This window comes from Acomys minous (assembly GCF_964271855.1).
Source record: "Acomys minous genome assembly, chromosome: 10".
NCBI classification, from domain to species: domain Eukaryota; kingdom Metazoa; phylum Chordata; class Mammalia; order Rodentia; family Muridae; genus Acomys; species Acomys minous.
Window position 1 is genome coordinate 86,442,142 of NC_140491.1, and position 24,175 is coordinate 86,466,316.

The window sequence follows — 24,175 nt, forward strand, 5'->3', positions numbered from 1 at the left end:
AAAATTCCACTACAGTGTTTGTGACTCCACGTACTAATAAGAGCCCAAGTCCACACTCAGTCTGCTCTCCTGTATGAACTTTTCCAATGGAAAAAAAAAGCAATTACTTGTGCGCTAGGTCTTGAGGCAACCCAGTGCTCTGACAATTTCTTGCTCTGTAAGGCACTCACTCTGGCCTTGTATTCTCAAGCAGGAGAAGCAGTAGAGGCTAAGGAAGCTGGCTAGGGTATCTTAACCATGTCAAGGCAAGATAAATGATGCGGCTTTTGGAGATGATATCCAATGATGCTCTTTGAGCTTATGGATATGACGTCTGATGATGCTCTTTGAAGGGCAGCTTCTTAGCAGCACTCGGTATTTGGTAAGGGCAGGGCAGTCCTACATGTGGAGGCCAGAGGGCTCCGGATACGCAAGGGTCCTCCATGTTGGAGCGCTGTGTTTCTTGTTCTCTTTGAACTTTAGAGGTCACCTGGTTGGAGCTGAGGATGTGAGGGACAGTTAGCTCCTTGAGAAATATAGGAAAGTGACCCTGAGACCTTTCTAGATTCTTCCCTGGCAATCCCAGCAGAGGAAAAGACAAAGGGAGGGCATACCACTTTTAGTACGTTGTCATAGCACAGTGCCAGAGACCAGTAGCTTAAACAATAGAAATTAATTTTCTCTCAGTGCTGGGGGCTGGAGGTTGAAGATGCAGTTGTCAGCACCTTTCTCCTCCTTAGGGGCTCTCTCCTTGTCTGTGGATGACCACATCTTCCTACCTGCCCTTCCATGTTTATGCCTGGTACCTGATCCCCTCAGATGCTATTGCCAGTCACACCATATTAGGGCCTGCTGTAATGACCTCATATTAAGTTGATTGCCTCTTCAAAGACCTTTATCTATAAGCCAAGTCACATTCTGGAGTGTTTGGGTTAACACTTCAATATGTGCGGGGGACAGGCACAGTTTACCTCCTAACAAAAGGGAATTAGCATTTAAACAAATTCAAGTTCAAATGATAAACCTTCATTAGTTTGTTGCAATTCCCACCCTAAAAAGATTTTGTTCTATTTTAGTTAGGAGCATTTGAATGTGTAAAGGGGTATGTGCGCATGAGTGCAGTTTCTTGCAGAAGTCAGATGAGGATGTTGGATCCCCTGTAGCTACAGCTGCAGGCAGTTGTGAGTGACTTTATGGATGTGGGTGCTTGGCATTAACCTTGGGTCCCCTTCAAGAGCAGTGCAGCCTCACTACTGCTGAGCATCTGCTCAGCCCCGGGGCTCTTATTTTTTGCAAGTGGATTCAGACCCATGAGACTTGAATTTTGAGTGAGGATATAGGTTTGAAGATAGAAAGGGATGAGTGGACTCAATGACAGCCAAAACATTGAAATGCTTGTGGAATTGAAAATTCTAGCACTCGGCCTGTGCACCTTGCATGCCTCCAGACTGTATGTTACTGATGTCCTTAGAGTGGGCGACGGAGGATCGAGGGGCTTCTAGGTCTCAGGATTCTTGTTTAGGCCCCTTGTATTAACATCTGTTTTAGTTACCTTCCTCATTTCTGTGTCAAAAAAGCCAACAAGATCAGCTTAAGGAAGGAAAGGTGTATTTTAGCTGACAGTTTGAGGGTACAGCCCATTATGACTGGAATTGACAGGGAAACGAAAGAGGCAGCTGGCCACAGGAAGAGAGGCAGAGAAGAATGGGGTGCGTGGTTTGCTTTCTCCTCTTCATGCGGTTGGGGACCCCATCCCATGGAGCACTGCCACTCACATTATGGTGGGTCTTCACAGACATGCAGGGCGCTTTGTCTCCATGGAGGTTCCAAGTCCCAGTAAGTTGACTGTTCAGACTAACTGCGGTAGGCTTGGGAGATAGCTTACTTGGTGAGTTGCCTGCTATACAAGCATGAGGTCTTGGGTTCAGATCTCAGAGTCCCAGGTTAAAAAGCGGCTTGTGGTGATGCTGGAGAAAGAGGTGGGGGTGGTGACAGGTCCCTACAGCTCATTGGCCAGCCAGCCTAGGACAAATCCAGGAGCTCTGAGCTCACTGAGACTCTGTTCTGTCTCAAAAAATCAGTTGCAGAGTGATGGAGAAGGACATCCACATGATATGTACATATCACAGACAGACAGACAGACAGACACATGCACGTGCATGTGCACACACACACACACACACACACAATCATAATGCCCATTTGAGGTTAGCTTCTATAGTCCATAGAATATATGTATTTTGCTTTAGAGGCAATGAATTATTTACTTATATGTTACAGCATCCATTTTGTCTTTATATAAAGCAAAGCAAAGCAAAACAAAAAAAAACTTTGGCTCAAAAAAAAAATCAGTCTTTTTTATTTTTGAATTTGCCTTGAGTTTAATATGTAACTGAGGTTGGCTTTGAACCTCTAATTCCCCCTGCTGTTGCCTCCTGAGTGATGGGATTGCAGATGTGAGCCACCCTGCCCAGTTGGAAATCAAGTCTTTTAGAAACATGCGTAGGGAACCTAGGGCTTGATTCTCTGTAATTTCCTAAAATGGCTTTTCTTATTTAAATGACATCGCCCCAGCTAGTAGGATGCAAAGCAGAGATGAACCTCAGTTCAGCCAAGTGGTACCTGACATGGGTGACAACAGGGTCTCTAAGCTGTGACATTTGGCTGAAGAAAATAGCTGGAGTCCTCAAGGGCAATAGTTTGAAATTCTGTTTCCAGAATGCATTTTTGTTGCTGTTGTTGTGGACTCCCTGTGGACATCTTTTGGAGCTTCATTGGGCCACTTTTGTGGATTCAGGTGTGCTGTGCGGTGGCACCCCACTCATACCATCTGCTCTTTTCTTCACTTTGAAGTGAAAGGCCACCCGTGGAGTGGGCATGCCTTTTTGGTATTACATTTTCTTGTTAGAGAGCCGAGCTCCCCTGAGAACTCCTGCTTCCCCCGGAGGCTGCTTACCTTCTTCACCATGGAAATGGCAGCTTTGGGTGGGCAGCAGGGTAGAGGCAGAGGAGCTTTCTCTGTGGCTTTTATAGGCTGTTCTGTCTGCTGGGGTGGAACCAACGCTTCATGGCTCCGTGGCTTCTGACTTCTGGGCATCAGCCATTTTGATGGAAGCTCATTATGGTGAGAAGAGAGAGGTTCAGCAATGACACAACAGATTGAAGGCTGTATGATATTAGAGCAAAGAGTGAACTCTGACTACAGACTTGGGGGACGGCTTAATCTCATTTCTACTTTAAATATGAAGACCACTAATTAAGACTGTGTGGAGGGATTTACCAAACCCTTAGGGAAGAAAAACTATTTAACGATTTTTGTTTTCTTACTACTGCAGATGATTCTCAAGCTAGGGTTTGTATAATTAATTGGCTCCTGGTGGGTATTTCTTCGGTCTCTTCCACGTTCACCGTTCTCAGGGTAAAGTTAGTATTTTTGAGAAGTAAGACTTTTCACGCTGCAAATGCTTAGTAGTTACCATGAGTTAATTATATAAAAATGGGTTCCGGGATAAATGAAACATGGCACGTTGCTGATGAACTATTGTTTATACATGAAAGAGTGACATTCAGACATAAGCTGTTACACCGATGAACCTTAAAGACTCTGTGGAAAGTGAAGCAATCTAGAAATAAAAAGCATGGCTTTTTATATGGGTTATAAAATAACCCAAAGAAGCACAGAGATCGTGTGCAGAGCGGAACTCCCCAGGACTTGGAGGCAGAAATGGGGCTTAGTGTTCAGTGGCTTCAGGGTTCATCTTCAGAGTGATGGAAAGTTCTGGAAAGGGAAAGCAGCAGTAGTCTTCAATGTTCAGTGGCACTGAGTCAGAAATATATATGAAATGGCTAATGGGTATGGGTACATAAAATCTTTAAAAACCTGTTTCCTATGCAGGAAGGGTATATGAGACATATGCAGGTTATTTAAACATAGAACTACTTTAAAAATTATTACTTAAGGGTTTATTGCCCAAGTTTCCTGACCTGCTTCTGGCAGTTTTTCTGTGGATTTGTGGATCTTTCATGTTATACTCTGGCCAGAATGACGTCCTCAAATAGTTGTAGTATAGTTCCCACCCAACTTGGGAGGAATCATACTATTTATGGAAACTATTACAAGAACCCGAAATCCCCTAATTCTTCTAGAAATAGTAAATTTTTCCCTGAAACAACCCAGATGACCTGATTGCTGCATACTGGTGTTGGGGTGGGCTTCATTTTCCTGTTTGTTTTTCCCTTGCTAAATCATGTTAGTGACTTGCGCCTGACATTATCCCTCCTATGAGTTAACTCACCCTAAAAAAAAACACTAGGTGATATATTAGTTAGGGTTCTTCCGAGAATCCTGTTTGTAACTATAGAGAAGAGGGATTCATTTTAAGAAATTTATGATGATAGGGTCTGGCAAATGTAAAGTTCCGAGAGTGGGCCAGTGGACTGCGGATACAGGGAGAAGCTGCTGTTGACATATTGAGGTTTATAGCAATTTAGAGACAGAATTCCCTCTTGTGGGACTTTAGTCTTTCCTCTTAGATTCTCCTTGATTGGATAGGCCTACCATGGTGGAAGGTGATTCACTTCTTTAAACACACCTTAAGAAAACGAAACTTCACTGCCAACATCTGGACTGATATTTAACAGTGGGCACCAGTATCCTTAGCCAAACTGACCACAGAACTAACTGCCGTAGTTAGGGGCGTGTCTAAATCGGGGTGGGGGGTTGGGGGGTGGGGAGAGAGTATGTGTTGTCTTTTCTAGTTGCTTATTTGAGTGCTTGTAGAGGAATATTCCAGGTCCCTCCCACCTCCTCAGTTAGGTTGAAGTCTCATGTTGTCATTATTTCATCAGGCTGCATAGGGCTGTCTTCCAAACCAAGGTGGGTTAAATGGCATAGAGTCTCCATTGTGGATGTGTCAAAGGTGTAAATGTGTGAATGCCATGACCTGCCAAACAGGCTGGTGTAAGTCCATGCCGTGTCGAGTTCTGCCAGTCAGTCCTTTGGGAATCAGCCTTTTTTTTTTTTTTTTTTTTTTTTTTTTTTTTTGTGGAGGGATGCAGCCCGGTGCATGATTTCACCGTTACCGCATCCCAATTAGCCGGGGCCCAGGTGTGTGTTAAGAAGTGTTAGCTCACTCTCTGGTACACTAACGACCCACCTTGACTTGATTCCAGGGATTTTGTGCATTTGATGTTGCTTGATTCATCATGTAGCTGCTGTTCTTTTCTGAAAGGTCTTCAAATATCTGGAGACATACTTTTTTTTCCTAGAAAACTTTCTAGTTGCTCAGGAATGTAACCGAGCAGTGTTACCTCTGACTTTGTACTTTTCTGTCTGGTAGGCTGGTTACTACGTCGGATGCAGACATGGTCACTGCAGCGTAGAGCCCAACTACCAGGTTATCACAGACACCCCTGGGCTTCAGTCAGAAGCTCTGGCTTAGTGTACTGGGCAGCCACACAAACTCCTGCATATCTTGGAACTCTGTTTTCTCCAGTTTGCCAGTTTTCTACCTTATCCTAACTTGCTTCTGTTTACTGTTCTATGGTTCTGGGACTTGGAATGCTAGTTTGGGCTTGTTATACTTTTGTTTAGCACAGGAGGGATTTTTTTTTGCAAGCCCAGGGACTGGCTGGTGGATTAAAGGCTTTTCTGGTACTGCAGACGTCACTTATTTGGTTAATTAGAGAAGAACTCATCTAAAGCCACCATCGTGGATTAAGGGGAATCTATGTGGGCAAGGAGTGATGCTTGCATATAGTCATGTCAAGGGAAATACAGTGCTGAATAAACTCAGTGTGTACGCATACTAATTATTGAATGCTCAGAATTCTCAGATATTTAAGTGGTAAGGCTTAGAAAACACATAATGACCCAAAACAGGACAACAGTGTTATTCCAACAAATAATTGACAGGCATAAATGTGACCACATTTAAAGCCCTATGTTTATTGATAATGCCTTTTACTTAGTTTTGGTTCTCAATGTGGTGCTCAACCCAGAGGTTGCCTATATTAGGCTGCCAGCCCTGACAACCATTTTCTCAGATGTTGAGATCAACAGAGGCCTGGGTTACTGAGGTCAGGCTGCACATGCCGTGCAACGCCTTTTTGTGGCTGTAAGCACTAAGCCTATCCTGCCTAAGTGTCGCTCCTCGGCTGTCAGGAATGCCAGCCCCTAGCCCTGAGGCCTCTGCCTTGCAAACAGACCTCCCACCTTGTATTTGATGGGTGGAAAAGAGGAAGGCAAGCACCCACCCCGGAGGAAGTTGTCTCAGATCATGAGGTGATTGGGCCCTGGCCATGTTTACATTCCTTTTCTTGTCCAGAGAGCAGATTGAATTATTAGCATCAGTGTTTGTTAATGATAATTATATGTTTCAAGTACAAAACAGGATTCTGTAAAATGTCTGGTAGGATGCCTTTCTGAATAAATGACATTGGGCTGCTCTAATTAGGCTCGGGAAGACAAGCAAATATCTGTGTATTATCATCAGTTTTCCCCAGGGTAAGAGAGAGGGTGCTCTGTGAACTATTACTTCAGTTTATGAGTGTGTTATTGGTTGTCCTCCAAATGTGAGGATCAGAGAGTTGAAGGTCCAGCTATGAGACATGGGGGAGGGGGGGTGGAGGGTCATGTTCCAAGGCAAAGAAAAGTTCTTGTAACACTGTTAACCAAAAGCTCTGGGACCATCACCACCACGATGATAATAACGAACACAAGGCCAACAGATCCATCACTCTAATATTAACCATCCGCGCCGTCACCACAGCTAATGTTTTTGGTCCCAACCTCCTTAGGTACCAGACTAAAGTTTTATTTATATGTGTTCTCCTGTAACCATCATAGCATTCCCGGCAGGAAGGTTCTATTAATATCCACATTTTTGTAGACAAGAAAACTGACTTACTGGAAGTTAGCCAAGCCCCCAAAGTGTCAAAAGTGGCATGGATGGGGCCAGCCTAGTACAGACACTTGAGGAGGGCTCACTGGATTCAGCTCTCACCTCCGTGCCTTGCCATGTGATCCCTGACTGTCACTTTCTGTTGGCATTTTATCTCTTCTGCACTCGCAACCCAAAAAAAATTTTTTTTAAATTATGTATATATAAGAAAATTGAAGCCACTCTGATCATCAGAGAACAGACGTCATCTGGAACTGCTTGCTCTTTCGGTGCCACATATCTGGACCATAGCTGTTGCATGACTATTTATAACCTGCTCCCTAGATTCTCACCTGGTGATGCTCACTTTGCATTGGATTGCACATGTACTAAACGTGTGTGCTCACCTCACTAAGAACCCCCCCCTAAAATAAAACAACTTCTATTGAAGCTAGACATAGGTCTGTCTGGCCCTACATTCTGTTGTGGCTCACACACACACACACACACACACACACACACAGAGACACCCTATGTTTCCACCGTGTCTGTCTTCAAAGACCTACACTGGAAAGTTTGTCTCGTGTCTCATTGTTAACCGGTCTTAGCTTTTCTCAAGATGGTGTGCTGACTTTAGTGGCCTCACTGGCCTCCAGCTAGTGGGATGAGACCTTGGAAGCTCCACATGCTGAACGGTAAATGTGTTGGCAGATAGACAGGTGTCCTGGGTTCGTGTGTGTGTGTGTGTGTGTGTGTGTGTGTGCGCGTGCTTGAGCTACAAATGCTATTGATAAAGCCTCATTTGTGCAGGGCTACCTTAGTTATCTGTTGCTTAATATATCACCTTGTGCTTGTGGCTTAAAACAACAACCATTTGATTTGCTTGTGGTTCTGTGGGTTTGCAGTGAGGCACAACTGGGTGGTCCTTTAGCTAGAATCGGCTGTGTCACCCTTACCATTCACTAAACTGGTACTTGGGAGAAGGGCTTTAGGACAGACCCGTGTAAACTCATTCTACTCACTTTTTTTTTCTGAGAAGTTCTAAATATCTCCAATCATGTAAGCATATGAAATAGATATACAAATCAAAGTTACTGACAATAAATCACAAAGTAATTCATTTCAAAACAATTCTTTGAAATACATACATACATATACATATATATATATATATATATATATATATATATATAACTCTGCCATTTATTAAAAATAAAAGCATATTTGCCTACTAGTGAGATAGACGTTTTTATTTGTCAAACACAATAAGATACAAAGCCATACTAATTTGATATTACATGCTAAGGAGTGACAGTATGAAAAATATTAAGGATCTTTGTATTCTGTAATGGAAATGTTATGTCTCTTTGTTTGTTTTGAGTCAGGGCTTACTGTAGCTCAGGCAAGTCTCAAACTTGTTATATAGTTGAGGATAACCTCGAACTCCTGATCCTGCATCCACTTCCTAAGTGGTGTGATTACAAGCATGTTCTACCATGTCCAACCTAAATCATTACATTTCAATAAGAGTAGAAAACTGTATGAACACTAAAAACACCGCCACTCATAACCTGCAACACTCAAATCTGAGCCAGATTTGACTCAGAATTCATTGTTTTTTTGTGGCATGCTCCATGCAAAGTGCACAGGACGTGTGTTCAGAACCAAAGCTGCAGTGAAATTGGAGGGTGCAACCTGGGCAAGCATTGCGGCCATGGGTGCACTGTGTACTCAGTCTCACTTCTGCCTCACTGTATCGGTCAGATTCAAGAGAAGGGCGCTGGAAACAGACTCTTTCTCTTCTTCCTGCCAGCTACAAATTATTAATAGTGATTTAAAAAACATCAAGAGACTCTTAGCTTTGCTATAAAAGCAATCTGAAATTGGTTTAAAGCATTTATTTTTACACAGTCTTTGAGTAGGGATGAGGATGTGGAAAACAGAGGGCTTCAGCAACATGCCTGTGCACACAGCAATAAGAATTCTAACCACCATTGCCAATAGGAACATTACCAGGGCACACAGCCTGTTCCCCGTCTGAACTAACAAGCCAGGCTTGGCCACACTTCCTCGATAAGAGAATTCCAAGAGCCAAATAAACAGTGAAAGCAGAGAAAGGAGATTTATTCAGTATGGTCACATTGTTAAGAGGAACAAAGTGATCCAGAGACACCTAAATTTCATCTCTCAGGTTCTTCAAATGGGGGTAAAGTTAAAGAGAAGGCAGAAGGCACGCATAATTAAGCAGTCCTAGGCAAAGTGTGGTGCTGCCCATCATTTCTCAACTCTAGACTTTCCTCCAAGACAGCCTAAGCTGTCAGCATTATGTAAGATTCCTCTCCTGTTCCTGGGGACAGCCCCATTCCCCTTCATCCCTTCCCTTCTCTCACCACTAGATTCTTAGGGAACATTCTAGTTCATGGCGGTACCTTATTTCACCAATGCAGCAGTCCAGATAGCCAAAGGGGAAACATAAATGTCTCCTTAGAATGTCCTCATTCCTTCCAGCATGCAGGTGGCAATAATATTGTATGTCACCGCTGTTTGCAGTCTTTTATATATCACAGTTCATTTAAACATTACAAAATATTTTGAATAGTTTTAGAATTTATCTCTATTTTATTTATCTATTTATGTACTTAGTTTGTTTGTTTTGAGACAAGGTTTCTCTGTGGTCACTTCGTAGACCAGGCTGGCTTCAAACTCACAGAGATCCACCTGCCTCTGCCACCCTGAGTGCCGGAATTAAAGACATGCGCCACCAAGACAGGCTGTTATCCCCACGTCAAGGTGAGAGAAGCAAGAGAGGTTAAGTAGCTTTCCTCAGCCATGCAGCTACCAGGTGGCAGAAGTTGGAGGCTACCCAAAGGCTCCAGGTTTCTGAGGCTGGGCATGGGCCCTAGCTGCCTCTCACACTCCTGGGAAGCAAATCTTCCTGAGTTTTAGTAATGCTCCTCTGGACCATGATTAGTTTTGTTTTGTTTTTCCCAGAGACAGTGAGATAGGCTGTTTGGTGAGATTGCTAAGCATTTCTGGGCATGCATATCTTTGTGGCCTGTCATAGCTCAAGGCAACACGGTAAGAGAACCTGAGTAGAGATCAGAAAGGGGTCTGTGATCCCATGGAACAGAAAGTGATTCTCCTGGGCCCACCGGTGTCTCCTGGAATGTGGGTTCTTGTCTTGCTAGAGAAACATCTGAAGAATGAGGGTGTCTGAGGACAACCCCCATAGGCTTTTAAAGTTTGGCTTATGCTCATCAGACTCAGCCCAAAAGATAAGAATGGTGTGTTTATTTAGCATTTGGTTTAAGGACTGTTCTGGGGAAAGAGAAGGATTGCTGATAGCCCCTTTTCATACATTATTTGTGAATATTAATTCTCCAGATAATATAGGTGGTTTAATTGTGGAAAATGGTGTGTCCACCATTTCTGAGGTCATTTTTTGCAGTCTTGGAGTGGCCCATACTATGTATCTCAGCAACTTACCCTCAGCCACGTTCTCACTCTGAGGAGTGTGGAATATTCTTGGGAGCCACAGTCAGACTTAGGTCTCAGGATGGCCTTTTTCCACTTTGCCTGCAGCACCTGCGTTTGGGGGAGGCCACCAGTTGAAGGCTCGGTGGAAGTCACTTGATCAGCCTGGCTTCCATCATCCTCAAATCCCTCAGTGGCATTTTGACTACTTAGCAAACTGCTATTATCCTGGTTATGTTGACATGGGCTAGCATCTGGGACAGGTGCCCGTGGCTGGAAGGTACTTACTCTAACCTCTGCAGATGTCAGAACTTGCATATTTCTACATGCACACCTTCAAGCTAGAGCATACTGGAAGACAGGCGAGTGGACATGCACAGCCCCCACGCCCCCTCAAAAAAAGAAGCCAGGCAGGGGTCTAGGGAGGGCTATGAGGCTCATAGCTCACCCTTCCACTCCCTCTCCTTCCCATGAGAAACTGCTCCAGAGGACCCATCTCTTGATTGGCAGACGTGAAATCCTAAAGATATTTTCTTCCTTGGGCCAGTGGAAACCCTGCCACCCTCATCCTCTCTTCCTTCAGCTAATCTTCACACCAACTGTGTGCCCTCAGCATAGAAATAGAAAGTGGCCGGGCAGGTCTCTACAGCCAGACTCAAGCTGCTACTTCCGAACAGTGTTTTAAGGTTGAGGTTACAGCTGAGCTACCCAGCCTGCCTGTAAGACAGAATGGCCCAGGACAGGCCACAGGCCGGAAAGCATCATATTCTTTAGAGCCTCTGGGGCTGTCCTATCCCGGCTATAAACCTAACTGCTTTTGGACTGCATTAGCTCTCTCCTGTTTGGCCAGGCAGTGGTGGCAGCAGTCCTTGAGTCTGAGCTGTGCTTCTGGACACACCCTTTGACTCATGCTTTTGCCTTTGGTGTTTGCTAACACTGTGGGTTCTGGGGGGACATGGTTCTTGTTAAGTAATATGAGTGACATAAATGTGTCTAAGACCTGGAGCCGAGGAGGACATGAGTGGGCATGTGTGTGTAGAGGGAAGGTAAGTGAGACACCTCCCAGCCTTCTGGGTCAGTGGGTGAAAAATCATGATTTAGTAGGCTTAGAAAATTGTGGTTCGCCAAACGGTACCCATTGGATACACACAAAAAAAAGTCCTCCTGTCTTCTGAAGAGGCTTTACTGGCCTAATCCCCACAGAGGATGCTTCAGGCACGGCTTTCCTTGATGCCACGGCAGCGTGACTCACACTAGGATTGCTGTGTTTAATTAGTCCCCTTTCTTGTTGATTTTATGACCGAGGTTTCAGGAAGAGAGTACTTTGGAGTTTTTGGAGGTTCCCCTCCAATCCAAAGTCAAAGTCATTGCACAATAATAAACAGACAGGGTATTAGAGAAGAAAAAAAGCAGAGAACTTGCTTAAGGCTGGCGCTTGGCAGCCGTCACCGGGCTGGGGAGGGCTCTGCGTAGTTAGAATGCAAACCAGCACATCGGCCCACATCCACCCATCAACGTTCCGACCCACAGCCACCTGTTTACCTTCCTCAGAGATTCCCTCATCAAAAGTTGTCGCCAAGAGTCCAACTGAAGCCCCGGCGCTCTAAAGGTGACCTTAAGCTGCTCTTGGGGAGAGTCTGAAATAGAGACGGAAGTTTCTCACGTGAGCACGACAAGCCCATGCTTGATCTGCCTTTTCTTGTGATGATTGTACCCCACATTTAACTCATAAGCACCGAACTTCATCCACTTATTAGCTCTGTTCCCTTTTCACTCCGTTCTCTAAAAAAGGGAGAGGCTGTTACTCCTCACAGGAGACCTTTGCAATCTCCCCAGCACAGCACCAGTGGAGGGATGAGCAGTGGATGTGTTTGCATGACAGGAGACCCGCAGCAAAGCACCGATCGGGGCCTGGCTTCAATCGATGGCCAAACCTTTCCTGAGAGTTACTCTGGAGCCCTAGTGATACACACAGAGAGCCCTAAGCATCACCCACTGAGCCTGTTTGGTACTGGCCACCCTTTTAAAATGTGAGGAAACATGTAGGGTTACTTGCCCACTCCTAAGGCAGTGCACTTTCTGTATTTTTAGGAACTCTTTATTTGCAATTAAACAGCCGTTTAATATATTTCTCCCCCGAAGAATAATCTCTAGTTCTAAAAAAAAATAATTTCTAGTAGGAAATTAGGATAATTGGAAAAATTGTGTGGGTGGGGAGACACGAGGCATCTGGAAATTTCTAAGGCGTTCTCTCACTCTGAAAGAGGCAAGGTTCGTCCCCAGTTGCCAAGTTGTAAAGCTGCACCGCCAGGGCTGAAGCTTTTATTTTCTCTTGTCAACATACTTGTTTACTCAGTTTCACTAAGACATTGTGTTAGCTTTATACACAGGATTCCTGACATAACGCAGGCCGTCCTGAAAACCAGTGTGTTTTTACGTGCTTTCTCCCTACCCATGCGACAAATGCTCCCTGTGCTGTGTCTCACCAATGCCTGTCCATCTCTGTTATCACCCGAGGCCCCCAGGAGAGCTCTGCAAAAGCTGTCTTTGAATTGTGAGCTGAGCTGCAGATTTTAAAGACGTGGGTTTAAGATGTTAGAGAGGAAAGTGACATTGATTTATTTGTTCAGTTCTTGGCCGGCCTGAGAAACCTGTCCCGTCAGGCAACGAACAACTGCTCTTATGCTAACCAGTGACTTCAAGAGAACATTACTCACCTCCTCATCACCGCTCCCCTGACTCACCCAGGATGCAATATGGGTTTCCACTGAATGGGAATATTCAGACAATGGGCGTGTAGAGCCAAAGTTCCCATTGAATACTTTAAGTTGCCTGTGTCTGGAATATGGAGCCATGGATCATTCTGGAAAGGGAGTGCAGAGATCCAGGCTTTGGCCTTGTGTCTATTTGAGAAATTGCATTGGCCAGTATTGTCAAAAACGGCCATGTGAATGGCCAGTATACATCCGCAAGGAGCAACTGGCCTCTCTAGCCTGCCCAGGGCTGCTCCCAAGAACACGGGTGCAGCTGTCAGTATAGAATCTGTGCCTTTCAGTACTTTTGCTCACTGGCAAGAGAAGTCGGTGGGCATCTTCGGAAACCCTTTTAAAGCTTATGACAATGTTGACAGGACTGTCATACTTGTCATGTGCCATCATAATGCAGTACTACTGAAAGGTAGCCAAAGTAATTTACATTTTATAAATGCCACCTGTCTTCTGTCATGGCCCTGCTCTGTCCTGTCCTTAGGTCCTTCTGTGTATGCTTCAGATGGAAAAACTGAGACCAAACTCTTCTAGATCCAGTTTGGATGTCTTCATGGTTAAAGGGCTCAATATTGACTGTTATGTGTGCTCAGTTTATTTAGAAGCTCAGGCCATTTGGAGATTTTTTTTAGTACTTATAGTCATAGACTAGAGAAGTGTAGTTTTAAGTGGCAGCTGCCTCTGAGACTTAGTTGAGCCATTAGGTGTCTGCTTGATGTTTCAAGCATAAAGACTATATTCAAAGGGGATGCTGGATGCGAGCATGTGGGTTTATGGAAATCCTACCTCTTCTGCAAATTCTTACCTAATCCTTCTCGGGTTTAAATAAAACCCACAGTTGCTATTATAACAGCTACCCTGTCACCCCTTCTCTACCTCCAGGCACTTGAAATACATCACTAAACAACAATAGAATTAATCCAAGGCCCTTTAGACAGTAGAATGTGTGCCCCGGGGGCAGGAGCCTGTCTCCATCTTCAATTCCAAAGACTAGGCAAAATAAATGTTTTATAGAAGGTGTGATGGAGTCATTAGTTGCTGTGAAAGGAAAGGGAGTTGTAACCCAGAAGGCCTGGAGTTTGGCGGCCGGTCCTGCAGGGTCAGTGAAATAGGAATCTGGTCACTGCAGAAACAGCTGCCCTGGAGATGGTGAGTCAGGCCAGCCTGGGAGACAATAATGTCTGCCCTGCAGCAGGTTCATTTTTACCACTGCCCATGATTCCCATGTTGAAATAGAAAGGCTCAGCCCAGAAAAATGCTAAGGAAACAAAACCAACTCTTTTATTACTCCTACAACATTTATAGGCAAGTCCCATTCGATGCCCTTATCCTTGGGGCATTCTGACAGTCATTTTAATGATTTATTTTCTTTTTCACAACCAGAAGACACATAAAATATTTTATCACCTTTTGGGTGGACTTGATGTCTTTCTCTTCATTTCATCACTTTCTAGGTCTATAAAACCCTCCTTACCTTTCCGTTTTTATAACTCATGGATAGGAATTCTGTTTGCTTCATTCCTTATGCATTGTTGCCTTTTGTTGTTGTTTTTCACACGATTTTTTTCTTTTTGGTGCTATATCCCTAGCCTTTTGTTTGCTTTTGTTTTGTTTGTGTGTGTGTGAACATGGTGGTTGAGAGCAGGGGAAGATGGAAAGGAGAGTTATGGAAGGTCCCATGTTTGCAACAACACAACATGGATGGCAGAAAAATGCTTTACGTAAGAAAAGGCATTTTCAGCTTGATTCTCCTCCATTCTTCAGAGATATGAGAAGTCTACTTTCTTATGTTTGGGTGAGTGGTGCTGAAGTCATGTTGGTTGAAGGTGAAAATGGCCCACCATGACTGGGGTTCTCTGTGTGATTTCTCTTCTGAGATCTCTAATGAAAGCCAATGATTTGTGGGTGTCTGCTGCACTGGTGGTTTCCCCTTTCTGTTCTGAGCTTCACTTCTCCCGAGCTTCCTGTGTCACAGCTCCCAAGCTCATTGTTTCTTCCCTTTGCCTTCCCGGCTCACCTCTGCCTCGTTTTACATATGCCTCCTTGTGTCAAGATTCCAATGGCAGGCTTTACCGTCAGACCAGCTGTCAGAAACCAGAACAGATGCTAAACAAAGGTACTGGTCTGTGAGGGAGCCCTTTGCCTCGTAGGATCTCAAAGCTGAGTTGATGTGTCACCTGTCAAAGTCAGCATTACAATCAGGACATCTGGGTTTGCAGGCTTCTGAATCAGATGTAAATGGTCTGGTATTCTTGGGTAGCTGGTCAGACATTACTTCTGAGCATGACTGGGAGGGTGTTCATAGTCTGGTAGCTGTCTCTCCCCAAGATGAGCATCATATCCCATCCACCGAAGGTCTGGATGAAACAGAAGGCAGTGGAAGGTTGGATATGGTTTTCCTCTGCTCAGCTGGCTGTGATGAGGCAGCATCACCGAGTCTTAGTGACCCTTGTGTTAAGGAACTTTAGGCTAAGACTGGGACTTACCACAAGCCATGGGCTGTCAAGGCCTTTGAACTATACAACCAGACTCCCAGGTCTCTATCTTGAAGATGACTGATATATGTGTACAGAATCCCTCTCCTGCGTATATGTGACTGATTCCATTTCTCTAGAGACTTTAAGATATTCATGAGAACCATTGTGCTTGATCGAGGTGGTCTAATCTACAGATGAGGCTCATTTGTGCATTAGTTTCTCTGAAACAACCCTGTTGCTGGATGTTAAAAAGGGGCGATGCTTGCCAATTAGCTATAACATTCATCCAAACTAATCCCTGTCTGGTGAGGTCTTGGCCATTCTGAGCTTACTTGTTTAATTCTTTGAACTAAAAAGTGCATAACTTTACTTTTAGCCTGGTGTTGAATTCAGCTCGATGCCAAGCCTCTCTTTTAGATCTGGATTCCTGTGTGCAGCGTGATGGCTGCCCTTCCTGGCATGACACCATCATTAGGTTGATAAGGAGTCTCCTTACCATGACTCAAGTAGTCGATAAATATGTTAAACAGAATAGATAAAGACAAGGTTCCATATCTTGTGTTGAGCAGTTGAAGCTCATGTTAAAGCTCGTCTAGTGTTGAAGCTCATCTGTTAAAAAACATTATTTGGCAGCTCTCAATTTGTGTGCTCCTTCCCCCACAAGTGTGCATGTTCTACAGTGCCCTGTTCAAATCCAGGGCCTGTGTAAAACTGCCCTCATGTGAGATAGCTCCATGTTGTAATGGAAAGGCAATTTGTCAGCCAATATCTTAATTTAATTTACTGTCTTAAACCTCATTAACTTCTTCTTCCCTTTGTGTTTGTTCATAGACCAATTGCTTCTTAATATGTACCTTTATTTATTAATCCAGAAAAATGTTGGGTTGAGAATCATCAGTATCATGCATAGCACTCAATACGTAAGGCAAGGTGCTTGCCTTCAAAGTGCTACAGTCAAGAGAAAGAAAAAGAGTTATAACACTGTGTTGCTAGGATACACAAGCATTTGTTTGTGTGGCTTCTCCAGTAAGTTTTATAAATAATATAATAAACACAAGCCTAGTAAATCTACGTCTGAGACAACAAACAGCTACCTGGGATCTCAAAGGTCAGGGCACACTGTTCAATACAGAGGAAGGGGTCAGTTGTTAGTTTTAGGAATGGGAAAGGGGCATTCAAGAAAGGAATGAGCCTTCCTTGGTCATCTCCCTGGAGACTGGATTCTAGACTTGGCCTGATAATCTACCACTGCTCCTGATCCTCTGACTTGTGTCTTGTACTTACTTGGTCATACTATCTGCCAACCATCTTGCCCTTTTATCCACCATCAAACTACATCTGGTTTACCGCTTTGATTATGTAGTCTGGGTAAAAGGGGTTTACAGACAGTTCACAGGACCTGTCTGATAGTCACCTACACCCTGACATGAGAGCCATCCCATGGATGGAACAGGAAGCAGTGGTACAATGACTCTAAAGCACCTCACAGGCAGCCCTATAAGACACACATGTTACACACTTCCAAATTAGAATGGCACTTAGGATTTAAATCTTCAATAAATACATATAGAAAATGTCTTCCCTGTTATACCTCTATTCACCCCTAACAGGTGACACAATAAAGACAGCCATCTTTATCTTGAATTAAGTCTTGTGTGCTTTCATCCTGGGCGAGCTGTCTGTGCAGATTTGAAGTGGACCGTACCAGCTGCAGGTGGGTTTTATAGAGCATGAAACACGGCGTATCAGTCACTACCAGAGGCGCATGTGTCCCTTAGAGGCAGGTGGAATTCTCAGCGGTGGTCCGGAGAAAAATATCCTCAAAACCTGCGAGCTGAGTGAGTCTAACCAGTGCCGCAACAAGAGAACAAACCTGGGCACCCCGTTGTTACCGTCTTCAACCACATCCCTATCTACTTCTCTTCTGTGGCAGGAAACACTTTCTTTCTTTCTTTCTTTTTTTCTTGGCTCTCCATTTCTATCAGCTGGGAAGCCAGTTGGCCAAGGTGCTTAGTCACAAAGATGCTTAGAATTCTGCTTCCAGTGCCCTGGCAGTAACGAGAGAGGTTTATATTGTATTTGGTTGCCCAAGGTCTGCCTCCATCTGGCGGTTTTCTGTTGTCGATTCCCCACTCACTTTGTTTTGTTGGAGCTAGGAGCATTGCCTTTTGTAAAGAACAGGAACAGTGAGGTGCAGGACGCTTTGCCATGAGATCTGCAAGAATGGGAGGAGATGGCACATGCTCCGAGAGTAGACCGCATGCCTGCTGGCACTTCATTATCCAGGGAGCTTCAGCAAGGGCCTGTGCAGAGTCTGTTCCTAGGCCTGATGGTGGCTCAGCTGACACAGCCACCTTCTTACAGAGCCTGGACTGTCTGCCTGCTGCCAGAGTGTTCCCACAATGGAAAGCGAGAACCCTGGAGGACAGGTAGCATTTGTTGAGTGCTTAGTGTTTTAACAGGCATTGTGCAAAACACTGCTGTGTTCTCTTTTCATTCTCTCTGCTTTTAATTTTCCTCTCACTAGGATCCTTGGACTGATGATAGAGAGAAATCTGAGACTCTAAGAAGTTAACAGTTTCTAAAGTGAAGATCCTAAATTCAGGATCTGAACAAGGTATGCAAGACTTGGGCTAAATCCAGAACGCATTTATCCTTACAAGTAGCCTGCTATGTTCAGCAAGGCTGGATATTTTATCCTCAGGCATCACTTCCCTTCCTCCATTAGTGTCAGGGCTTTAATATTAATTTTTCATCTTAAAAAAAAAACCCTACATTTCAAGGGCAGTGCCTCATCATCCCTGGGCACTAGAGATCAGTGCAAAATTAAGTAAAAGTGAGTTTCTTTTCACTTTATTCTGCCCTCCCCTGCTGGGAGGCTGAGCAGTGATCCTGGCCTGGCCCTGCAGTGCAGCCTCATTCACAGAGAGTGGGTCAGAGTCTGAGAGCTCTTTCCCCAGCACTTGTAGACAGACACTGGCTGCTAGCTCACCGTGTGTTTGAAATTTTATTTTCCATTAAACATCAAAAATGTCTTTCTTTCTGGTCCTGATGCAAGCATTGTCAACATCATCTCCTCGACCTGATGGCTGTTTTATGGGCTCCTGGAAGCCTGTCGTTCTTCTTTTTCATCCGTGGTACACTCCTGTACTTATTCTAGCCAGTAGGTCTCCTCAATAAATCCATCAAAGCCTGGGCCAGCCTGCACAAAGCATGCCTCCCACCTTCCGTGGAGGATTGAAGTACAGCCTTTAGAGCTGGATGGAAATTACTTCTCTTTACCTGGTGAAGCATAAATGGCTACATCTGTCCCTTCCATGGATGTATGGCCACTGCAGTGGTTGTGAGCTTACATAGTGTTTCTTCATGAGCTAATTAGTAGTTTTCCAAGTTTGTGAGTGAGGAAGAAGACCTCAGGCTATGCACAGTGATGTAAGAACCGTTGGCCTGTGGCAAGCTGAGGGAAGAAGTGCATTCTGGGAGTCCCGCTTTCCTGCTCACGACGATGCTTAAGCGCCAGTTATTTGGGAAGAGTGGAGAAGGGGCAGCCTGTGGGTTGAGATGCCAGGGTGGCGATCCAAGAGGTGTATGTTCTTCCCTCAACTTTGACAGAAATCAGAAATCTCTGCTATGACGCAGATGAGTTTTAGCAGCCAACCATGGTATTTTACCTCTCGGACTACGTCCTTTCATTTTTACTAGCTCTTAGCAGCTAGTTGGCAGTGCAGATAACTGTTGTAAAATCCGGATCTTTTATGTTGGCGAATTGCTTGTGAAGTCTAGAGAGCTGTGTGATTTATTAAGCAGATTTTATATTTCTAACAGGGGAGATTAAAGAGACAAGCTCTCCTGCTCAGATCAGCACATATGCCACTGATGTAATTGTTTCTTCAGATTTCTAACTGGAATGTATTTCTGTTAGCAGGGTAGGCCAGTTCCTGACTTGTTATTTTTCTTTTTAAACCACACGTTCTGGAGACCGGGGCATTAATCAGTTTGCAGAGAGCTGCCAATTCCTATCTTCCAGTCTCTTGCCACCAGCAAAATTGCAAACGAAGCCTCACTCCCATGCATCTTCCATCCTGAAGGGGTGTGTGTGTGTGTGTGTGTGTGTGTGTGTGTGTGTGTGTGTGTGTGTGCTCTCCCAGATGTCAACTCTAACGTCCCTTGCTTTCTCCAGCTTTTCCGCATTAACAGGAAACGCCCCGTTGGCCTCACCATTCTTTCCGTTCCTAGATAATGCGCAAAGCTGGTAGGAAGACGTTCAGCGTGAGTTCAGACAAAAACCAGCTACATTTTCAGTAGAAACTTGCTGTGAAATTTTATCACCTTTATTTATTTTCCCTGACAACGAGAAAAGGGGAGGAGATATGAGTGCTGGGGAGTCTTATTTCTCGGTGACTGGAGGGGAGGCAGCTTCCGGTTTGCCTAACTTCTCTTGAGAAGATTTAATCAGTGTGGGCCGTCAGGGAAGACGGATGTTCTTGCTTCCTGAAGATGCTTTGTCTGAAATGATAAACACAGTTAAGGTGATGGCAGGCTGGCATGCAAACCGAGCGAACTCTTGTTTATAACTGGAACACACAGAGATTTACTATGGGCTTCCTGGATTGTTTTTTCCCCCTCCCTAAACTTCCTGATTCAGCAGGCGGTGCTATGCTTGCAACCATCGCCTATGCTGTTATACATGGAAAACCAGCCAAGCGTAGCGACTCCTCACTTCTATATGCGTCTAGGCATATAGATAGCTATATGCCTATCTATTTCTTGATAACCGTAGGACCCCAGCCTGGCCTCACTTCGTCATCTTTCCCAAGCACAATGCAGCCTTTCCTCAAGGTGGCTTGTGGTGGTTCCTTCTGTTGTGTATACTATATGATGTATAATAGGCATTTAAGAATGCTTATTAAATGAATAAAAGGGGAAAATATCTCAACGGGTAAAGGTGCTTGCCAGCAAGCCTTATGCATATGTGCTGTGGTATCCATAAGTGTATGCACACACACATGGAGACACAAACACAAAGTAAAAATACATATATATTTTTAATTAAAAGGATTAATGCATAAAAGAGGAAGCAATATATGTATATATAAGCATGTGAAATACACTCATAAATGTATTGTGCTCAGGTATTTTACTTTTAAAAAATTCAGTTAACATCTTTTCCACTAAAAAAAAAATTCTAAAGATAAACTTGGACGGATGATGTCAAGGCACAACACTTCAAATCCAGTATACAGTATAATTACCCACGCAAGAGGAAGCCAACACCATACATTTTGTGGCGGTTGGAATAAGAATGTCATAGACTTACAGATCTGAATGCTTGCTCACCAGGGGTTGGCACTATTAGGAGGTGTGGCCTGGTTGCAGTGGGTGTGGCCCCGATGGAGGAAGCATGTTCCTGAGATTTGTCTTTCAAACACTCAAGCAGGCCCAGTGTCTTTCTCTTCCTGCTGCCTAGTGATCGACCCCCAAGTAGAACTCGCTCAGGCGCCACGTCTGCCTGCGTGCTGCCATGCTTCCTGGGGTGATGACAAGGACTAAACCCCTGAATGTAAGCAAGTTAAATGCTTTCTTTGATAAGAGTCACCATGGCGATGGCATCTCTTCACAGAATAGAAATCCTAGCTAAGACACATGGCATCACCAGTGTGTGACCGCCGAGAAGCTGGGGAAACTGACTGGTTTCTTCTCAGTACCAGGGGATAGAACCTAGGATCTCAGCAGTCATGGGCACATGGGGGTCACACCCCTAGCATTCTTCCCAAGGGGCCAGAGAGCCTAGACCCCTTAAGGAGCTTTGAAACAGCTCCTAGCCTTCCCCCATGCAGTCTCTTGCTAAGAGGTGTAGAGTCCTAACACTTGAGTGTTGCGCTGTTTTATATCCTGCTGCCTGCTATGCGTTTCATGCCTCATTAAGGGATTAGATTTCCCAGCCTCTGGGATTCCTTCCTCGTGATGGATTTCAGAACTAGTGGGATGGTTGGCTGATGGTGGTGGCTGCAGCCGTTGTTTTCCTGCTTTGACACCAGCTTGGTCCTTTTACACCTCCGACCTTGATTTCTTTACAAACTTGTACTGTTTCAAGTTAATGGTGAGAAACCACTTAAGTGTTGCCTCAGCATCTGTATGGAGCACCGGTCGTGTGCTTTAGTGTACTCCTTGGTCCCTGTCAGGCCTCACTGGAGCACAGCGCATGAAGTGCGTGTCCCGATGCATGCATTTGCTCTGTAAAGTGCTCCTTAAAAGAAAATGTGACTTTGTTTTCACACCTCATTTCTTCATCCCACAAACATTTAGACCTTTGTTCTATGCCAGGCCCGTGGCTAGGATGAAAAGGGTGTAAATAGGCTTCCCTATGGGAGGCTGAGTCTCCTCTGCACCTCTGGCAATACCCCCTGGAACGGCTGTATGGGCTCATGTGGTATTCTGGAGGCTTCTGGAGTATTCTGGAGTTAACCGCAAGCCTCTCTCCCCCTTGCCAGCCTGTCAGTGGATTGATTACAGAAACCATCCAGGAGAATAATCAGGGTCTAAAAGCCCAGAGTACGGACATCTCCTTTATCTTCCTGCAGCTTGGCAAATAGCAGAAATGATTGCCATCTGCTGACTCAGCCGCAGATCTGAGAGCAGTGGGCCAGCCTGGCCTCCCATGGGCTTGGGGACATATCGCTCAGTAGAGCAATTGCAGTGGCTCCCGTACCCCCTTTCGGACTTTGCTTAATTATTCTCACTTCACTGAACTATGGTTTTGCTTAGAGTTTATGGGGAGTTAGAATACCAGGCTTGGGGTGGGAGGGCAAAACGAAAGGCATTCGGAATGGGAATTCAAACTGATTGTCTGCCTCTGTCCGAGTGAGGCTGACAGAGAAAAAAAGCAAACGGCATCAATGACCAGGTGTCAGTATAAAGCGGCCGATTTGGAAAATAGTTCCTTTGAGGCCTGTTTGGGTGAGAATCATGGAGATCACAAAAAGGAAGCAGCTGGTAAGTTCTGGAAACCTTTTTATATAGGCCCAGAATTTGAATAATGCACTAAATGGAGTGTATTGCATATATTTAAATATTTATGTACAAATGGCTCATTTTTTTAGCCTGCTGTGCCACAGTCCCAACAACTTGACATAATTGTTTTCAAATTCCCATTGTCTAGATGCTAGAAGGTATTGGACAAAAGACATGAAATTGTGTTTTTAAAAAAACACACACACACAAAGAAAGCGCAGAATGTACCATTACAAACCAAACTGCTTTTCACAGCATACTGTCATGGATTAGTTAAAATGTGGTGTTGTGGACCTAGGCCTTAATTGAAGTTCTCTCCTTAACTCACTAGCTTGGTAACCTTGGGGGAAGTTATGCTTCCTCTCTTTGAACTTCAGACTTCTCAACTGTGAGGTGAGGATAAAAACAGGTCCCACCTCACCATGCAGTGAGAACTACGTGAACTAATTGTGTTGGGCGCCTGACCCCTACCAACCCTCAGTAAATGTTAGCTTGAAAAGGAAGTTACTCTGCATGAGGTGAGTGGAGGAAATCATTACCCGAATATTGCAAAGTCAGATTTGGGGAGGGCAGGCACTCAATTTGAGGAGAACATGCCACAGCGGTGAACATGATGTCTGGTGCATAGTAGCTGTCTGCTAAATATTGCTTAATCTCTGAATAAATATGTGTGGAGTAGCTACAGGCACGAAGGAGATTGTTCTGTGAGAGGCACTAAAATGTACCTTTCAAGTGAGGATACAGAGTGACTGTTTGCAGCGGGCAGAGGTAGGACTTTCACACGTCTAGCCTGGAAACCGAAACTGTTCCCTTCGGAGCAGGGCACAGGCAGGCGTTGGTTTCACTTTCCTCCCTAGGAGTGGATGATCTAGGGTTGTGCCCTGCAGTTGTGTCCTCCTGGGGATAGCATTCCAGTTCCCATTTGTAGGATGTGGAGCTGAGACCCAGGAGGAGGGTGATAGGCTCCCACAGAAATGACTGCCTGCCGTCCCTGCTTTCTCCCATTTCCTCCTGGGCCGTGAGTTTCATACTCCATGCGTGGTTGAGAACGGAGGCTAGTTCTGGAGTCTGGCTGTTATCCAGAGCCACCCACTTGCTGTGGACCTCTTAGCAGACCCTCCATGTGTCTCCTCTAAGCCTCCTTGTGCCGCTATGGGCCGGTTGGATTGACCCCCTGTGTACCTTACCCACTTCTCTCCTTACTCCAAACCTTTGCACTGAGGGAGGGAAAGGAATGGATACTCCCCACCTAGCCCCAGCCCAAAATCAGGACTCAGAGAAGATGTGATGAGCGAACGCAGCCTTTGCAGGAAGAGCAGATTTGCCAAAGAAAGGAATGCAGTCCTGGGACCTCCTAGCTGCAGGGTTGTGTAAATCACTCAACACTGATAAAAGTTCAAGTTATGAACTCCAGCAATTTCCATTTTGTACCACAGTTAATTAGCCTAAGGAGAACAGGGACAGATGATGTATTCCCGAACTTTTTGGGAGGCAATCCTGGGTGACTGGCTCCAGACAGTCTTACACATACTCACATCCAAGATGCTGCATGTCAGGAGCTAGCATTGACAGACTACTTCCTGTCTCC

General features: G+C 44.8%; 1 protein-coding gene across 20 annotated transcripts in view; it reads left to right on the top strand.

Annotated features, from left to right (window-relative positions):
• Positions 1-24,175, top strand: part of LYPD6B (LY6/PLAUR domain containing 6B) — a 165,396-nt gene that overhangs the window by 111,128 nt on the left and 30,093 nt on the right. For 2 of the 20 annotated variants that reach the window (XM_084800026.1, XM_084800036.1), the window contains one exon: positions 5,319-5,375. The exons of the other annotated variants lie outside the window; for them this stretch is intronic. The gene's annotated coding sequence lies outside the window, so the exon portion shown is untranslated. The remainder of the gene's footprint in view (positions 1-5,318; positions 5,376-24,175) is intronic. 20 annotated transcript variants of the gene reach the window in all.